Raw genomic sequence first — 10,249 nt, forward strand, 5'->3', positions numbered from 1 at the left:
GCATGGGTATTGGGACATTTACGGCATAATCACTTGGTGGAGACACCGCATGATCATCTCTTAATTGTCCCGCAACCGGAGATTCATCCTTCCCTTTTGATGAGGTGTCAACATCCTCAAGATCCTTTTCCCGAGGTGAATTTGTTGATCGGTCAACAATTCCAACACAAGGAAAAGTATTAACTTGTGGTGGGGAAACATCGACACCTCTCTTAGTATCTATGACGGGGTTTGATTTCAGAGTAATCAACTCCATCATCATAGCCTTCAATTGAGATACAATGGATGAATCCAATTTCTTGAGGTCATCCAAAGTAGCCGGAGTATTATCGGCACTTGATGATGGAGATGATTGCTCATGGGGAAGGACTCCATTCACAACCACCTCTTGTTCGGCCATTTCTTAGGCGGTAAAGCCCGAGCAAGAAAACCTTGCTCTGATACCACTTGAATGGATCGTAGCGAACAAGAGGGGGGTGAATGGCGCTACGACAAGTTTTAGCCTTTTTAAATTTTAGCGCAATGGAAGGTAAAGGTGATAGCTTTAGCGATAGCGGTGTTCCTACAATGATACTAGGACAAGTGCAACAAGTAAAGGAATCAACAAGATAGTAAGAGTAAGGAGCGAGACAACCGGGGGCGCGGAGATGAGGCGAGGTTTGTTTCCCGCAGTTCCTTCCACAATAGGAAGTAAGTCTGCGTTGAGGAGGTGCTAGTCTCACACAAGAGACTAGACGGCCACACCACGAAGGAAGGCCTCACCTTCTTCCTCGAGAGAGCTCCACGAAGGTGCTCTCCCTCTTCCACTAAGGCACCGGTCGAGGCGGTGATTCCTTCACAAGGTTGGGGCGAGCTCCAGACACAAGGATGCTCCCAACACCCTATGGAGCTAGTACATCACCAAGATAGCCTCCATAGCTGCACATATCCAATGCTCCACCATAGGAACCCTTCTCCAATGCTCCACCATAGGAACCCTACTAATGCTCCACCATAGGAACCCTATCACCAAGATCCACTAAGGAGTACCACGAATTGGCGAACTTTCTCTAGGTAGAATGATAGATCGGGGGTCTCCTCCACCACTCCTCAAAGTATGAGCAAGATTGGTTGGATGGATGGGGAGATCCCCTCACTTTGAGCTCAGCAACAATGGAGGGGAGAGAGAGAGAGAAGAGCTAAATCGGGCTGGAGAAGAAGGGGCCTTTTTATAGGTCCCTCCAAATCCAACCGTTATGTGTTGTTTTTGCCTAAGCGGTACTACCGCTTCTGGGAAGCGGTACTACCGCTCTGAGTTCGAATCCCCACAGAACTTGTCCACGTGGACACATCGCGGTACTACCGCTTGCGGTACCGCTCGAGGTACCGCAACAGGGTCCAAACCTTACTGGACTCGAAGCGGTACCACAGCGGTACTACCGTAACGTGTTACGGTACTTGAGCGGTACCGTGGGCGGTACTACCGCTTGTAAGCGGTACTACCGCTCATGGTACCGTAAAGGTACTGTAACCTGTTCTGTGAGACAATCTTATGTGCAATCCTCAGAGCGGTAGCTCAGAGCGGTACCAGTAGGGGTAGCGGTACTACCGCTCCTGGTACCGGTAGTACTGCTATGGCTAAAACAGCTTTTTCCTCTTTTCCTCTCCTACCATGTTACCTCGCGACACACACACAAAACCAGAAAGCCTAAGAACTACGCTTCGGTCTTCTGATCATAATGTGTCCGGCGAGGGCACCGTACACCTTGCAAACCTATCAATGACAAACTTTGTGCACGGTTAGAATTGTTCGAGTGTTGTTATCAAACACACAAAACAAGGGATATGGATCTTGCTCTTACAGGACCCATGAGGCAGCATCATCCTCAACGTTTCCAAGGCGGCATGGGATCCAAAAAAAGGCAAATAGCCAGAAATTAGGGGTCAAAAATAAATCAAAGAAAGGAAAGGTTTATTGTTCACAGAGGCTGACATGTGGGACTCATGAGCTAGCAGAGTCCTCAACGTTCAAAGGCGGCAGGGGATAAAAAAAGGAAGTAGCCACAAATTAGGGGTAAAAAATAACTCCAAGAACGGAAACTTTTTTTGTAAATAGAGGACGACATGCGGGTCACATTTTGCAGCAGCGGTCTCAGCGTTTCAAAGGTGGCACGGGATCGAAAGAAAAAGGCAAGTGACCAAATATCAGGAGCCAAAAATAACTCCAAGAAAAGAAACTTTATTGTACATAGAGGATGACATGCGGGTCCCATTTTGCAGTAGCGGTCTCAACGTTTCCTAGGTGGCACGGAATCAAAAGAAAAAAGTAGCCAGAAATTAGGGGTAAAAAGTAATATATCCAAGAAAGAAAACTTTTATTCTACATAGAGGTTGACTTGCGGGACCCACGAGCCAGCAGCTTCCTCAACGTTTCAGATGCAGCATGAGATCGAAAGAAAAAGGCAAGTGACTAAATATCAGGTGCCAAAAATAATCCAAAAAAACTTTTATTGTACATAGAGGATGACATGCGGGTTCCATTTTGCAGCAGCGGTCTCATTGTTTCAAAGTTGACATGAGATCGAAAGAAAAAGAAAAGTGACAAATATCAGGAGCCAAAAAATAATCCGCGAAAAGAAACTTTTATTGTACATAGAGGATGACATGTGGGTCCCATTTTGCAATAGTGGTCTCATAGTTTCCAAGGCGGCACAGTACCAAAAGAAAAAGGAAGTAGCCAGAAATCAGGGGGTCAAAAAATACAAGAAAAGAAAGATTTCAATTGGGCTTCATCTGGACATCTTGGCCTTCGAACTATCCTGCTGGAATCCTTTTGACTCGTACAATTTCAGCCCACTCCAAAACAGGAAAGTCCTATGCTTTGCAAAAATAAAAAACAAAGAGATTCAACATTTAAGTTTGTTTATGTAAAGACAAAGATTTAATTTATCCCTTTGCAATAGCTCGGAGCTAAATACATTGTTTATTGTCTGCAAAATAATCAAGATATCACATGTTTCTTGTACGGGGAGGCTAACATCGGGGACCCATGAGCCAGCAGCGTGGTCAATGTTTTAAAGGCGGCAGGGGATCGAAAGAAAAAATAAACCAAAAATCAGTTGGTAAAAAATCCAAGAAAATAAACATTTATCGTTCTAAGAGGATGACATGCGGGACCCTTGAGGCAGCAACATCCTCAACGTTTCCAAGGCGGCACGGGATAAAAAAAAGGCAAAATAGCTAGAAATTATGGGTCAAAATAACTCCAAGAAAGGAAAGGTTTATTGTTCATATAGGCTGACATGTGGGACCCATGGGCCAGCAGGTTCCTCAGCGTTTCAAAGGTGGCATGAGATCGAAAGAAAAAGGCAAGTGACCAAATATCAGGACCCGAAAATAATCCAATAAAAGAAACTTTTATTGTACATAGAGGATGACATGCGGGACCCATTTTGCAGCAGCGGTCTCAACGTTTCCAAGGCGGCACGGGATCAAAAGAAAAAGGAAGTAGCCAGAAATCAGGGGGTCAAAAAAATCCAAGAAAAGAAAGATTTCAATTGGGCTGCATCTGGCCATCTAGGCCTTCGAATTATTGTGCTGGACGCCTTTTGACTCGTACAATTTCAGCCCACTCCAAAACATGAAAGTCCTTTTTTCGACAAAAAAATATGAAAGTCATATGTTTTGCAAAAACAAAAAACAAGGAGATTCAACATATAAATTTGTTTATGTAAAAATAAAGAATTAATTTATCTGTTTGCAAAGCTCAGAGCGAAATAGACTGTTTTTTGTCTGCAAAATAATCAAGATATCACATGTTTCTTTTACGGGGAGGCTGACATCGGGGACCCATGAGCCAGCAGCGTGGTCAATGTTTTAAAGGCGGCTGGGGATTGAAAGAAAAAATAAACCAAAAATCAGTTGGTAAAAAATCCAAGAAAATAAATAGTTATCGTTCTAAGAGGATGACATGCGGGACCCATGGGGCAGCATCATCCTCAACGTTTCCAAGGCGGCATGGGATGAAAAAAGGAAAAATAGCCAGAAATTAGAGGTCAAAATAACTCCAAGAAAGGAAATGTTTATTGTTCGTAGAGGCTGACATGTGGGACCCATGAGCCAGCAGAATCCTCAACGTTTCAAAGGCGGCAGCGGATCAAAAGAAAAAGGAAGTATCCAGAAATTAGGGGTCAAAATAACTCCAAGAAAGGAAACTTTTATTGTTCGTAGAGGATGACATGCGGGACCCATGAGCCAGCAGCTTAATCAACGTTTCAAAGGCAGCATGAGATCGAAAGAAAAAGGCAAGTGACAAAATATCAGGAGCCAAAGATAACCCAAGAAAAGAAACTTTATTGAACATAGAGGATGACATGTGGGACCGACCTGCCAGCTGCGTCGTCATCGTTTCAAAGGGGGGAGGGGATCAAAAGAAAAAGGCAAATAGCCAGAAATTAGGGGTAAAAAATAAATCCAACAAAGGAAACTTTTATTGTTCATAGAGGATGACATGCGGGACCCATGAGCCAGCAGCTTCCTCATTGTTTCAAAGTCGGCATGCGATCGAAAGAAAAAGGCAAGTGACCAAATATCAGGAGCCAAAAATAATCCAAGAAAAGAAACTTTATTGTACATAGAGGATGACATGCGGGTCCTATTTTGCAGCAGCGGTCTCAACGTTTCCAAGGCGGCACAGGACAAAAGAAAAATGTAGTAGCCAGAAATCAGGGGGTGAAAAAATCCAAGAAAAGAAAGATTTCAATTGGGCTGCATTTGGACATCTGGGCCTTCGAACTATCCTGCTGGGCCTTTTGACTCATACAATTTCAGCCCACTCCAAAACAGGAAAGTTCGGATTTTTCTAAAAAAAACAGGAAAGTCCTATGCTTCGCAAAAACAAAAAACAAGGAGATTCAACATATAAGTTTGTTTATGTAAAAATAAAAATTTTACTATCCGTTTGCAATAGCTCAGAGCGAAATACACTGTTTATTGTCTGCAAAATAATCAAGATATCACATGTTTCTTGTACGGGGAGGCTGACATCGGGGACCCATGAGCCAGCAGCATCGTCAACGTTTTAAAGGCGGCAAGGGATGGAAAGAAAAAATAAACCAAAAATCTGTTGGTAAAAAATCCAAGAAAAGAATCATTTTTGTTCTGAGAGGATGACATGTGGGACCCATGAGGCAGCAGCATCCTCAGAGTTTATTGTTCATAGAGGCTGACATGTGGGACCCGTGAGCCACCAGCGTCCTCAACGTTTTAAAGGCGGCAGGAGATCGAAAGAAAAAATAAGGCAAAAAATCATTTGGTAAACAAAATCCAAGAAAAGAAATATTTACCGTTCTGAGAGGATGACATACGGGACCCATGAGGCAGCAGCATCCTCAACGATTCCAAGGCGGCAGGGGATCAAAAGAAAAAAAAGGAAATATCCTGAAATTAATTAGAGGTTTAAAATAAATCCATCAAAGGAAACTTTTATTGTTCATAGAGGATGACATGTGGGACCAACCTGCCAACAGCGTCCTCATCGTTTCAAAAGGGGCAGGAGATCAAAAGAAAAAGGAAAATAGCCAGAAATTAGGGGTCAAAATAACTCCAAGAAAGAAAACTTTTATTATTCATAGAGGATGACATGCGGGACCCATGAGCCAGCAGCTTAGTCAACGTTTCAAGGCGGCATGAGATCGAAAGAAAAAGGCAAGTGACAAAATATCAGGAGCCAAAGATAATCCAAGAAAAGAAACTTCATTGTACATAGAGGATGACATGCGGGTCCCATTTAGCAGCAGCGGTCTCAACGTTTCAAATGCGTTTTGACATCAAAAGAAAAGGAAAGTTGATTGTACATAGAGGATGACATGCGGGTCCCATGAGTCAGCAGCTTACTCAACGTTTCCAAGGCGGCAGGGGATCAAAAGAAGAAGGAAATAGCCAAAAATCAGAGGGTGAAAAAAATCCAAGAAAATAAACTTTTATAGCACATAGAGGATGACATGCGGGTCCCATGAGCCAGCAGGTTCCTTAACGTTTCAAACGTGGCATGAGATCGAAAGAAAAAGGCAAGTGACCAAATATCAGGAGCCAAAAATAATTCAAGAAAAGAAACTTGATTGTACATAGAGGATGGCATGCGGGTCCCATTTAGCAGCAGAGGTATCACCGTTTGTGAGGCGGCACGGAATCGAAAGAAAAAGGCAAGTGACCAAATATCAGGTGCCAAAAAGAATCCAAGAAAAGAAAGTTTTATAGTAGATAGAGGATGATATGCGGGTCCCATTTAGCAGCAGCGGTGTCACCGTTTGTGAGGCGGCATGGGATCGAAAGAAAAAGGCAAGTGACCAAATATCAGGTGCCAAAAAGAATCCAAGAAAAGAAAGTTTTATAGTACATAGAGGATGACATGCGGGTCCCATTTAGCAGCAGCGGTATCACCGTTTGAGAGGCGGCATGGGACCGAAAGAAAAAGGCAAGTGACCAAATATGAGGTGCCAAAAAAAACTCCAAGAAAAGAAAGTTGATTGCACATAGAGGATGACATGCGGGTCCCATTTAGCAGCAGCGGTCTCAACGTTTCGAAGGCGGCACGGGATCAAAAGAAAAAGGAAGTAGCCAGAAATCAGGGGGGTCAAAAAAATCCAAGAAAAGAAAGAATTTTTGTTCATAGAGGATGACATGCGGGATCCATGATCCTGCATCGTAAACGGCTCGATCGGAGAGCGTTGAACGAGATGGCGCGATCGAGAAAAAAAACAATGCTAGAGAGGCTGCCATCTGGGCCCTACATCCTTGGGCGGTGCGGATTTGCGTTGACTCGGCCGTCGAACCCGAGAATTCGCGATGCACCACGTCCTGGGCCACCATAGGAGACGTTTTGGACGTTTTCGTCGGGCTAGGTGGCCTCAAAAACGAGAAAAAAAAGTTTTGACATGCACCACGGAGAGACCAAAAATCGTCGGCCATGGTGCAGCAGCAACCACGGCGCGACTTCAACTTCGTTGGCCACGGCAACTTTTCTTGTAGTTATGGGAGCCGCTCTTGAGGTCACTATATGAAAGGATGATAGATTGTTTGATGCCATTCGTTGACATAGACATGCATACCTCTCAAAATATGTATTTTCAACACTCATTGCTTTCAAAATAAAAACCTCTAGAACATGAGTAATCTTGCTTCCCTCTGTGCAGGGCCTTTCTTTTACTTTTATGTTGAGTCTTCATCTTCTTCCTTTTTGCACCACTAAGAGAGCATAGTTGTCATTCTGCGTATAATGTACATAGTCACAAAATTTATTATTGATTGATTCATGATTATGACTATTGCTTGTTCTCAAATTATTTGTATCTAGTCACCCTCTAAAATTTAAAAGTGTCATGGCATTTATGTTTTGCTACTTCATAAAGGAAAAGTTGAATACCACTCTGCTATGTTTTCGCTATGCTCATAAACAAACAGTTGCTTTCAGTGCATTATTATTAATGATCTTTTGTTTGAGTTACTCCTCATGTTATGACATAGTTGCTAAGTTCTATTGAATTATATCTATCATGTCTATATTTAGAGTACTTTGATACCAGCTTACAATGCTTTACAATAACTTGATCAAGATTGTGTTGGCGTCATGTCACCTCAAACATTATTTTGTTATCACTTACATACTCGACAAAGAGTAGGAGTTAAGCTTGGGGATGCTGATACGTTGCAACCGTATCTATAATTTTTGATGCTCCATGCTTGTTTTACACCAATTTCTATATGTTTTTTCTACATTTCGTGGCACTTTTATGCATTTTCTGGGACTAACCTATTGACAAGATTCCACAGTGCTAGTTCCCTGTTTTCTGCTGTTTTGTATTTCAGAAAAGTTGTACAGGAAATATTCTCGGAATTGGACGAAACAAAAGCCGAAGTCAATATTTTAACAAAGACATAGTCCAGAGAGGGGTCGAAGAAGTGGTGCAGGGCGGCCAGACCACACCTAGGCGCGGCCTAGCCTTGGCCCGCACCTAGGGTGGTGTGGGGCCACCTGGCCTCCACCGACCTCTCCCTTTCGCCTATAAGAAGCCCCCCAACGCGTGAACCCTAAATAATCCAGCCTTCGTCCACGAAAAGTTCCGTCCCGCCGCCATCATCGAGATAAGTTTTGGGGGTCAGAAATTCCTGTTTCAGCACACTGCTGGGACGGGGATTGACCCTCAGAGCCATCTCCATCGACTCCACCGCCTCCACTTCGACTCCACGATGGTTTGTGAGTAATTCCCTCTTGGACTACGGGTTCTCGGGTGTAGTTAGTTGGTACTGTCTCTCCCATGTACTTCAATACAATGATCTCATGAGTTGCCTTACATGATAGAGATCCATATGATGTAATCGGTGTTGTGTTTGTTGGGATCCTGATAAGGGCTAAGCCCGTGTGGGTTGCTCGATCTCACGGATTGACCCGGGTGGGTGTGATTGCGGAGGGGGATTCACGGGGAAGTGGATGAATGCGAAGAACTCGATACAAACACACGCACACAACATAAATCGGTTATCCTCGTTGGCCCGAACCACCAACTCGATAGAGGTTGCGAGAAAAGACCTTCGGTAGAAGTCCCGCAAAGAGATTGACGAATCGAACCCGAGAGATCTAGAAGGGTGAAAATACCGGAAGGTTGATAGAAGTGCAAGCAAAAGACCAAACAGTAGAAGTGCAAGCAAAATACCAACAATCGGTAGAAGTCACCAAAGAGATACAATAGGATTCAACACGGAGGGATACAATAGATGGTTAATCTAAGGTGGGGGTTTCCCAAATCCACAAAGGGATAATAGAGGCATAAGCCAATTCATCTAAACATCATCTCTCCCTCATGAAGGTGGGGGTAGGTTCCTATTTATAGGTAGGGGCCGAAGGGGTAAGTTACAAGCCAAAGGGGGCTGAGATCTGGCTGAGGTTCGACTGGGCGGAAGTTCTGGCTCCTGGAGGCGGAAGTTCCGGCTCCTGGGGGCGGAAGTTCCAGCTGCAGCTCTGCCGTGCGAGCATCTTTGGTCTTGATAGCATCTGGGCAGAAGTTCCGGCGAGGTCGGGCGGAAGTTCCGGCCTGGAGCGTTCAGCTCCTCTTTCTCCTTCTCTTCCATGCTTCCGTGACATCGGCCTTGCGTCCTCGGGTCTCCATGGCATTGTCACACCCCAACTTTTGCAACCATGTTTAATTGTTCTTAATGCAAAAATCAGGGGGAACAAAAACTTTTTCTAAAAGTCAATTAGATGCATTGCCTTGATCTGTTTGTTGAGATGCTTTGCTTTGATCTGGTGGTAGATAAATTGTCTTGACCTAATTGTTGAGTTTTGTCTTGAGCTACCTCAAGGAACAAGACCTCTAGTGGTAAAATCATCCTTGAATTCAAAACTTGGGATCATCTACCCCTTAATACATCCCTCTCTTATACCCTAGTCAAAACCCCTAAGGCATCACAAATTTGGCTAAGTCCTAAAACTGTTATCAGGTCCCAATTTGGAGCTCGTGGATTAAGCTACCCCTTGCCATCCAAGGCAATGAATCTGGTCCTAAACCTACCTTATCATAAGCACTTCCCAACCATGTCCTTGTCTTGAACCAAATCCCTCTTATACTTATTTATCCTTGTCTGTTTTGAGGCCAAGTCAAAAATCTGTTTTTGGCAGGCTTAAAAAGTTCAAACTTTGGCAGTTGATATCTAAGCACCCACAAATGTTATTAGTTACCTCCATGCATGGATCTCATCTATGCGACACCCTCTACAACTTCCACGTATTGCATGTCCCATAATACCCTTGCAACCTATATTTTCAACTTGATCTTACACCCTATCCAATGTTGCACCACTAGATCCCCTTTTCAACTTTTATCTTTTGTTTATTTTTAATCCATGTTTAATCTCCACAAAACCAAGAGTGAAGATGGTAGCTGCATTATGTAGCCACCCTCTACCCTTGAGATCACCTCTCCCCAAAATATTTTATTTGCGAAAAAAAATCCTATTTAAGTGTTTTCTCTAATTTTCACTATAAAGCCACTTCTAGTTTTACCAAAATATTTTCATATTATTTTCCCAAATAACTTAGGAAAGGAGGGTGGTACCTCATACCCTCCCTTTCCAACCCAAAATTGCATCTATAAAATCATCTATGATATAATTAAAACAACAAACAAACAACGGTCCAGATTTTAGCACCAAGATACAAACGGTTCAGATTGGAAGAAAAATTAGCCCTAGAGGCAAGCGATTGAATATGCACGCG

The sequence above is a fragment of the Lolium perenne genome, chromosome 2, assembly GCF_019359855.2.
Source record: "Lolium perenne isolate Kyuss_39 chromosome 2, Kyuss_2.0, whole genome shotgun sequence".
NCBI classification, from domain to species: Eukaryota; Viridiplantae; Streptophyta; class Magnoliopsida; order Poales; family Poaceae; genus Lolium; species Lolium perenne.